Source organism: Priapulus caudatus, unplaced genomic scaffold (genome assembly GCF_000485595.1).
Source record: "Priapulus caudatus unplaced genomic scaffold, Priapulus_caudatus-5.0.1 Scaffold160, whole genome shotgun sequence".
Classification (NCBI taxonomy): domain Eukaryota; kingdom Metazoa; phylum Priapulida; class Priapulimorpha; order Priapulimorphida; family Priapulidae; genus Priapulus; species Priapulus caudatus.
In genome coordinates this window covers 33899-44988 of record NW_014577221.1, presented here as the reverse complement: position 1 = coordinate 44988, position 11090 = coordinate 33899, and positions in this window count along the sequence as shown.

Here is an 11090-nt window from a genome sequence, read left to right as displayed (position 1 = left end):
GATATATATATATATATATATATAGGCCTATATATATGTATTGCCAGATTACGTCACCATGACGAGTAAGATCTATAAAACATGCGCGTGTCGTTAGCTTTATAAGGCCGTGGCACAGCGGGGAACATTTCCACGCGGGTTCACCGGCCATCGCGTGGAAACAATGACCTGTTGTTGTTTCGCCTCATTAATGCCAGGCCCGAGGTCCCGCCAGACGGAGCGGAAGTCGTGGCGGAAGACACGTGTCGGGCCAGCCACCCGTTCCATGGCCCATCGATTTCGGGGGTTGGCTTGGGTATTGTATTCCAGCTCCCATGGTTTTGCCCAGGGATATTGCCACGACCATTGTTCATGAAATTACAAAAACAGCCTGTACTGTGCCAAGGAATACGGAGCATAGAAATCTACATTAGTGGGTTCGAACCTTGTCTAAATTATAACGAAACTGAAAGATGTTAATTAAGTGCGCACAGCGAAAGCAAGAACATGCATAAATGTGCATTCATTAGCAGGGGTGTACGTACAGCGAGGTATACTCATATGATGAGGAAATATTTCGCGGCGCAGTTTTTTTCGATATTTTTCACGATCTCTAGATACGTTGACCAAGATAAGACGTTTACGCTCTTATTTATTAGTGGATTTATTCAAATTAGATGCAATCAACTGCATTTTAAATCATAGCGTCGATTGCGTTCTCTGTGCATGAATCGCTGCAAGCGCGCAGCAGCATTCATTATCAAGAATAACCATCTTCCTCTCTTTCTTTCTTTCTCTGTCTCTCTCTCTGTCTCTCTGCCTCTCTCTGTCTGTCTCTCTCGTTGTCTCTCTCTCTCTCTCTTTCTCTCTCTTCCACTCTCCGTCAGTCTCTCTCGCGCGCGCTCACTTTATTTTTTCTCGCTCTCTCTCTATTTCTATCGCGCTCTCTCGCTCTAGCTCTCAGCTTCCACGCTCTTATTTTAATCATTATAAATATTTAAATTTTAAAATTACGCAATTTAATAAATCTTCACGAGTGTGTTTGATAGCATCTGCACTCAGCGCGCACGTGCACGCCCCCTCCCGGGCGTTCTCCGTAAAATTATGCGGGGAAAAAACAACGAGGCCATGCGCTGTCGTCCCGTCACTCCCGCTGCTGTCACAATGCCGACGTCCGTTCGCCTGTCAACGTCGCCGACGTCCGCTGTGACAATTGCCGACGGTCGCTCGACCGGAACTGAATCACGCTCACGCCCGCCGGTAAAGCAGCACCGACAGTGTTTGGTCACGTCGACGCGAGGCCAAAGACAAAGGTTTACGTAGCGCGTGATGACGACGCATGCGCGGGTTGGGCGGCAACGGATTAAATAAAATAAAACACGTCGTATAGTATACGGAGTTACCGAGTGTGGGAATATCGGATGTCGATTCTATCTATACGTCGCCGAATTTGCATCTGAAACACTGTTCGATGGCGTCGCGTGTATCTGTGATATTACTACACGCACACAAGCACACACACACACACACACACACACACACACACACACACACAGGGGACTGAGCCACTGACGTCAATCATTACGCTGTCGTCATGCTACGTTCGTTATGCACCGAGCATCACTGCAGAGAGGATGCGATCAGATGCTGAGCGGCTATACGAGTAGGTTATAAGCTAGTAAAAGAGCCGCTGCTGCCGTAAAATGGCCATAAACGCGCCCACAAGGCTCCGGGATAAGCGACGTAAGAGGGAGCGAGCGTTTATCGTTGATCCTCGTCTATCGATCTCCTCTGCTCGGCGTGTCACACACACTAACGCCTGCGAGGAAGCCGCTTCGTGATTTCGTGCGAAGACGAGTCTTTCGTTTCTGTATATCAATCAATCTCAATAGATAATAATATACGAACGCAATTGTCGGTTCACTGTGCCAGCGTATACGAACACCTTGCATCTTTGTTGCTATATCTATACGTTACGGAGTGCCTTTGTCGTAACGCGACAGCCGCCTCTGGCCACCTGCAACCCCTTACTATAGCGGGGAGGCGGGCACAGACGCGGGGCCACCTCGCTAGCGCTGTGGGAGGCGGCCATGGAGCGGCAGGGGGGGTCAATCGTGTACCGCGGGCCTGGAAGCTGGCATCGCTAGCGCACGCGGTGGCACTTGTGCATCTGCGGCGTCCGTCACTCGACGCCACTACACATCCCCCTTACGCTCCCTCTACGCTATTCAGCCACGGTGACTTTCCCCTGCGGAGAGCCTACGGGCAACAGGCGACTGTTGCGCGTATATTCATTCGCGATCTTTATTCCGTTTTAATAAGGCGAGCGCGCTGTCGTCTGGCGTCGGCACGTGACCGGCCGCCATTGTCTCCACGCTCGCTCGCGCATTGTCCGCCGCTAGGCCGCGACACGTGCGCCCGGCTTGGGTCACGTGCGCCGTGCCCAGGTCACGTGCCGGCGCGGACGAAAATATGCGAAATTACACGAATTACTGACAATTATCAGCTATTAGGGGCGCACGGGAGATGCATCTACGGAGCTTCTCCGTGACTACGGCACAAAGGAAACGTGATTCCTGGCATATGCTCCCGTGCGCCCGATACGTCGTGTTAGGTCTCAGGGAGAGACCCACAGAAAAAGATTTCCTGCATTATATAAGGTAGTAGAACGCATCATGGGAAAGGGGCCGTCTGCCTCTACTCGCCCTTGACCGGGATTACGAAGGGCACGTCTTGTAAAATAAATAATGATAAATGATAAAATTATCTAAAATGATTTTTTCATTAATTAAAAAAAAAAAGTTTATTACGAATTGAAATAATCACAGTTATTAATTTGCGTACAACTGCATTTGTACAGGGAAGAAAAGTCGTACGGAAAATGGCCTACATGCGTTTCTTCTGCTGTTACTGCGGATACCTGTGATGCGATCAGCTGTGAACTCGCCTCGCCAGCAAACCTGACCCATGTGTCGAGTTTACCACCCTGCATGCAAGGCGCATATTCTGCACAACTGAACACCACCTATAATTCCTTCCTAATATCGGAAATATATATATCCGTGCTACTTTTTCGTAATATAAAAAATATACCACAATTATAAAAGCGAAATATCTTTGATAATATTTATGTAAATGCTCGAAAAGTGTGTGTGTGCTTGTGTGTGTGCGCGCACGCGTGTGTGTGTGCCACAAGGGCATTATTTGTCATTTTAGTACTCACCACTGTCACGCCAAATCAACGCTTCGACGAATTAACGCATTTTATGCTCAAGGTTTATTGTAGTGATGTGACACTTGGTGACTAGCGGTCATATATGTATATATATATATATATAAATATATTATCTATATATATTATATATAGGCACTATTATATTGTATTGCCAGATTACGTCAGCCCATGACGAGTAGATCTATAAACATGCGCGTGTCGGTAGCTGTATAGGCCGTGGCACGCTGGGAACATTTCACGCGGGTTCACCGGCCATCGCGTTAAGGAACAATGACTGTTGCTTGTTTCGCCTATTTATGCCAGGGCCGAGGTCCGCCAGAGGGCGGAAAGTCGTGGCGGAAGCACGTTGGTCGGGCCAGCACGTTTCCATGCCTCATCGATTTCGGGGGTTGGCTTGGGTATGTATTTCCAGGGCTCCATGGTTTTGCCAGGGATATTGCCACGACCATTGTTTTCATGAAATTACAAAAACGCTGTGACTGTGCCAGTGAATACGGAGACATAGAAATGTACATGTAGTGGGTTCGAAAGCTTGGTCTAAATTTAACGAAATGAAAGATGTTAATTAAGTGCGCCGCGAAGCACAGAACATGCATAAATGTGCATTCATTAGCAGGGTGAACGTAAAGCCGAGTCTACTATAATGATGAAGCAATATTTGCGGCGCAGTTTTTTTCGACTATTTTTCGACGCATCTTTTAGTACGGTTGACCAAAGTAGGCGTTTACGCTCTTATTTTTAGTGGATTTATTCAAATTAGATTGCAATCAACTGCATTTTAAAATTTATGCGTTCGATTGCGTTCTCTGTGCATTGAATCGCTGCAAAGCGCGCAAGCAGCATTCATTTAAGATTAACTCTTCCTCTCTTTGCTTCTTTCTCTGTCTCTCTTCTGTGCTTTCTGCCTCTCTCTGTGTCTCTCTCGTTGTCTCTCTCTCTCTCTCGTTCTTCTCTTCATCTCCGTCAGTTCTCTCGCTGCGGATCGCGCGCGACTTTATTTTTTCTCGCTCTCTCTCCTATTTTCTATCGCGCTCTATCGACCTCTAGCTCTCAGCTTCCCGCTTTTATTTTAATCATATATTAATATTTAAATTTTATAAATTTGCGCCAATTTAATAAATCTTAAAGAGTGTGTTGATTAGGCATCTGCATCAGCGCGCACGTGCAAGCCCTCCCGGGCGTTTCCGTAAAATTATGTCGGGGAAAAAAACAACGAGGCATGGTGATCGTCCCGTCACTCCGCTGCGTTCACAATGGCCGACGTGACCGTCGCGTGTCAACGTCGCCGACGTCCGCATGTGACAATATGCCCGACGGTCGCTCGACCGGAAGACTGAAATCACGCTCACGGCCGACCCGGTTTAGCAGCACCGACGCGTGTTTGGTCACGTACGACGCGAGGCCAAAGACAAGGTTTAACGTAGCGCGTGATGACGAGCCATGCGCGGGACTTGGGCGCAACGAGTTAAATAAAAATAAAAACACGTCGTATGTATACGGGTTAACGAGTGTGGAATATCGGATGTCGTATTTCTATCTATAAACACGTCGCCCGAATTTAATCTGAAACACTGTTCGATTGGCGTCGGCGTGTATCTGTTGATATTATGACACGTAGCAACACGCCAGCAAAGCAAACACAACACAACACACACACACACACACACACACAACAAACAAACACACACACACAACGCGCTGCGCGCGCGGCGCACCACACACAGCTACACCAACACTTAACATCACACACACACCACACACACACAACACACACAGCAACACAACACACACACAACAGCACACGACAACAACACACACCACACAGCAACACCACCCACGCGCGCGCGCACATACACACCGACATCAGATCAATGACACATACACATACCTACAGATACACCCGCACACACACACACACACGCACAACACCCAACATTACACATATTACAACAGCGACACACACCACACACACACACACAGCACACAACACGACCACACACACACACACACACACACCACACACACACACCACACACACACACAAACACGCATGCATACGCGCATACACACACGCGTTCTCTCTCCCTCCATCTATATAAAAACATTTCTCGCTCATTCCCAATCCCACAGGCAGCTTCTCGGTTTCTCTTCAGCAACTGGAATTTGAATCGCGCACATCAGACTAGACGGTAGTAAGAAAATCAATAAGATCCGCATATTTCAATGTGGCAAGGCAAGCACGCTTGAGCTTCATTTAAAACACGGGGCCTGTAGCAGCAAGGGAATTGCAAAACGGGATAGGTCCTACTCGTCTCTCGAGCTCTGTATCGACAGGCACCTCCCTGTTATTGCACTGAAATTGAAACTCACTGGATGACATACTTTTTTACACGCATAAAACCAAGAACTTATAAAACCAGCTTATAACACCAAGGTATTATAAACTCTTGATATAATGCATATCGGATCATTCGCTATGCGCCTATAATGTGCGAGCTTCCGTTGACGAAGACGAACTGACAGTTTAAAAGTTTCGGTTCGAATATTCGCGAAAAACGAGCGTTGACCACAATCATAAAAACAACAACAGTATGATGGTGGTACGGAATCGCATGTTAAAACAGCGAAATCGACTTTATCGCCTGTTAACATTTCGCTCTGCGATGCCGGACAAATGTATCTGCATGTAACTAGAGAACCTCCCACCAGCCGCCATGTTGGCTCGCTCGATCACGTGACTGAGGCGAAGACTCGCAGCTGACTTCGAATATTATTCAACTCGATTTAATGCATATTAATGAGGCATGGAATTTAATTATGTCCGTGCCTCTAAAGCGCGATGATAAGCATGTGAACATGATAACAAGGGTCTCAGCATACATAGGACAGGCTACATAGAGTAGGCCTAGCGACTCGCACAGTTACATGCGCACAACGGTAGCATTCTATAATAATAATAATAGTAATAATAATAATAATAATAATAATCATAATAATGCTTGCGCATGCGCAATATCTCATGAGAAGAAAAATATTTTGCCAAAATTAATCATTTAAAATAAGGAGCAGATATCCTAGCATAGATTTATATGATAACATACCAACCATAGACCTCACTTAAGAAATAGGACGAAGACCTTGCACCAGTCAGTACACAATCTGGCTACGTTAGTGTGTTAGCGCACGCGCAATATCTCACCAGAGAAGTTATATTTTCTGGTGAATATGCATTTAATATGGTCAGGGGGTATCTTAGCATATATTTCTGAAATAAATTTTTATATGTAGACCTGTGTTTATAATTAGGAGAGCGCCCTAGCCTGCAGGGTGCAAAACTCTTACTTCATCCCCCCCCCCCGTTATTCCACTGTCTTTCCTGCCCTTCGCATAAACTCCTTTTTCGTCTACCGCCCTCAGCTATCTCCCCTGCCGTCTGTCCTCAGTCTCCCACCCCTCTCTCACTCAGCAATCTATATTATGCAGTTTGCTTCAGTCGGTTCTGAGCGCCTGAAACGATTCTCGCGCATGCGCAATCTCTCATGAGAAGAAGAATATTTGGTAAAAATTATGCATTTAAAATAAAAGCAGGTATCCCAGCATAGATTTATATAATAACATACCATCCGTAGACGTGACTAAAGAAATAGGACGAATACCTTGCATGTAAGGTGTCCGCTGCATATGCCAATCAGTACACAATCTGGCTACGTTAGTGTGTTCGCGCATGCGCAATATCTCACCAGATAAATTATATTTTCGAATGAATATGCATTTAATATGGCCAGGGGGTATCTCAGCATATAGATTTCTGAAATAAATTTTTATATGTAGACCTGTGTTTATAATTAGGAGAGCATATAGACCCTACCCATGCATCAGTACGCAATCTGGCTACGTTAGTGTGTTAGCGCATGCGCAATATCTTAACAGAAAAGTTATATTTTCTGGTGAATATGCATTTAATATGGTCAGGGGGTATCTTAGCATATATTTCTGAAATAAATTTTTATATGTAGACCTGTGTTTAGAATTAAGAGAGCGCCCTAGCCTACAGGGTGCAAAGCTCTTACTTCATCCCCTCCCCCCGTTATCCCACTGTCTTTCCTGCCCCTCGCATAGACTCCTTCTTCGTCTACCGCCCTCGGTTATCTCCCCTGCCGTCTGTCCTCAGTCTCCCACTCCTCTCTCACTCAGCAAGCTATATTATGCAGTTTGCTTCAGTTCGTTCTGAGCGCTTGAAACGGTGCTCGCGCATGCGCAATATCTCATGAGAAGAAGAATATTTAGCAAAAGTTATGCATTTAAAGTGAAGAGCAGCTATCCTAACATAGATTTATATCATAACATACAATCCGTAGACCTCACTTAAGAAATAGGACGAAGACCTTGCATGTAAGGTGTCTGCTGCATATACCAGTCAGTACAAAATCTGGCTACGTTAGTGTGTTAGCGTATGCGCAATATCTCACCAGAGATGTTTTATTTTCCGATGAATATGCATTTAATATGGTCAGGGGGTATCTCAGCATAGATTTCTGTAATGATTTTTTATATGTAGATCTGTGTTTATAATTAGGAGAGCGCCCTAGCCTGCACGGTGCAAAACTCTTACTTCATTTCCTCCCGTTTTCCCACTGCCTTTCTTGCTTCTCGCATCGACTTCTTCTTCATCTACCGCCCTTAGCTATCTTTCCTGCCGCCTGCTCTCAGTCTCCCACCCTCTCTCACTCAGCAATCTATATTATGCAGTTTGCTTCAGTCCGTTTTGAGCGCCTGAAACGGTGCTTGCGCATGCGCAATATCTCATCAGCATAATAACATTTTGCACAAATTATGCATTTAATATGAAGAGCAGGTATCCCAGCAAAGATTTATATGATAACATACCATCCGTAGACCTCACTTAAGAGATATGACGAAGACCTTGCAAATAAGGTGTCTGTTCCATATACCAGTCAGTACAAAATCTGGCTACGTTAGTGTGTTAGCGTATGAGCAATATCTCACCAGAGAAGTTTTATTTTCGGATGAATATGCATTTAATATGGTCAGGGGGGTAACTCAGCATAGATTTCTGTAACACATTTTTATATGTAGGACTGTGTTTATAATTAGGAGAGCGCCCTAACCTGGAGGAGGCAAAACTTACTTCATCCCCTCCCGGTTTCCCATTGCGTCGCTTGTCCTTCGCATAGTAGACCCCCTCATAGTTGTCCCTCTCATATAGACTCCTTCTTCGTCTACCACCCTCAGCTATCTTCCCTGCCGCCTGTCCTCAGTCTCCCAACTCTCTCACCCTCAACAAGCTATATTGTGCGGGTTTCTTCAGTCCGTAATTCACGCCTGAAAAGGTGCTCGCACATGCGCAATATCTTCCGATAAGAAACATTTAGCAAAAATTCTGCATTTAAAATGAAGATGAGGTATCCTAGCATAGAGTTATGTTTATATAACGTTCTATCAATATAACTCACTTAAAATAATCACAGAAATATTAACGTTGCCGTTACAAGTATGCGCATTTTTTATGATCACTACAGCAAGCATCTCCGTGCCTCTCCTATTCCCCGTGAAACACACACAACGCTCATAATTACATTTATCGCATCCCATACGTAACATCAAGAGCGTATTAAGAAGAGAAATCGTATAAAATATACGTCTGTAATAATGTTTAGTTAGATGCCTTAAGATATATGCAGCTCATAATATTCAATAATAACTATTGTATTATACTAATGCAATAACCCCGCTGCTATTGTATACTAACTGCCATGTAAGATAATTAGTTCAGCTTGCCATGTTCGCGTGCTACGTGCGTGTGGCATCTCTCAACTATAACCCAATTAAATCGCTAAGATAATGAGAATCATGATGATAATGGGATTAATGTGACTTATTATCGGCTCCGCCCGACGCATTGTAACAAAAATCTAACCGCATTCAATATTTAAAATGTGGGAATTATAGATTTTTCATCCCATTACCGGGGATTGTCGCAACTATCGATCGAGTCTTGGCATAACGAGCGCGAGTGGAGGCCGCTCGCACGCACACTTTCAGCAGCATCGTTCCCGTGACTCTAAGTTATTGGCTCGTTTCGTTTCGTTTCTTTAGCCCTCGTCAAAGCTTCTCACTGCGCGGAAATGCGCGAGTATCCATGCTGCAGAAACGTTGGGATAGCCGCCAATACGAGTTGTAGCAATAAAGGCCAATGTGCCGGATATTGTGTTAGCCCCGCACCTGTGTAAACGTCGCCCGCGGAGTAGCAACCACCAGCAGCAGCAGCACCAGCAGCAGCAGCACCACCAGCAGCAGCAGCAGCACCACCAGCAGCAGCAACAGCAGCAGCAGCAGCAGCAACAGCAACAGCAGCAGCAGCAGCAGCAGCAGCAACTACCACCACCAACAGCAGCAGCTACAGTGTGTAGTAGTAGTAGTAGTAGTAGTAGTAGTAGTAGTAGTAGTAGTAGTAGTAGTAGTAGTAGTAGTAGTAGTAGTAGTGGCAGCAGCAGCAGCAGCAACCAACAGCAGCAGCGGCGGCGGCGGCAGCGGCATCAGCAGCAGCAGCAGCGGCAGCGGCAGCATATATAGTGTAAATCTTTCGCGACCCGCTGGCATTGCCGGTCTCCAGGGATGACGGGGGTACGCTGTGTGTGTGTGGGGGGGGGGAGATTTGTACATATTTGCATCACACTTGGCATGCACAGGTGCGCTCACGTGTGCGCATATAGGTGCACACAACGCGTACGCATACGCACACCCACATGCATGCATGCAGACACGCACGCATGCACGCATGCACGCACGTATGCAGGCACACACTCACCTACACATGGACGCACGTAGACACACGAGCACGCACACACCGTATATATATATATATATAAGACTGGGGGAGGGAAAAAGGGAGAAAGAGAGGGATAGAGACAGAAATATATAGATAGAGAGAGAGAGAGAGAGAGAGAGAGAGAGAGAGACGGAGAGCGAGCGGTAGAGAGAGAGACAAATGGAGAGACAGATAGATAGAACATTTATCCATTCCATCATCATCCATTGGCCATTCTACATAACTACAGTCTGCACTCCCTCGCCGCTCTCTCGGTTCTCTCGCGCCGCTCTCTCGCTCTCTCTTTCTCTCTCTTCTCGTTGATGAGTCGCACTCTAAGGGCGCTATGCGAGTCACATACGGCGTTGATGCCATACTATATCGTGGCTCAAGTAGAATGCTGCCTCCTCGCAGCGTAACCTATGAATGTTGCCTACACCGATCAGCATATACGCGTAATATTCGCCGGATTATGTAACAAGCACATCCTCGCTTCGTAAGCTCGGCCACGGAGGAGCTTGAGAGATGCAATAGATACACACATGGAGAGCTGGATATATTCACGCACGTCTGCTATGTCATAGTGCGTTACACACACCGTTGATCTACGTTAAGCTTCCTTGACCATTATAAGCCACTAAATCAACAGCGATTAGTATGGGTATAACTACATTTCGATACTAATAATAATAAAATACAATCGAAACATAAAATATAATTATATAAATCGAAATCGCACAGTTGATAGTATTCGAATCATGTATATTATTATCTAATTTTTTATTTTAGTTTCGAGAGTATAAATCTACGTCATTGCTCGCCATCTTTTCTCACTCAATCGCCATGGGATTCGGCGGTTCGCTTCGTTTCGTATATATAGCAGCTGAAGCCATACCGAGCGACAGAATGGCGCTTCACCTGCCTACACCTGTATGCAACGAGACGCTACAATAAGAGTCGTAACGAGGGACTGGAAATCCGACCGCTGCGGCTAGAAACTCTCTCTCTCTCCCTCTCTCTCTCTCCATCTCTCCCTCTCTCTCTCTC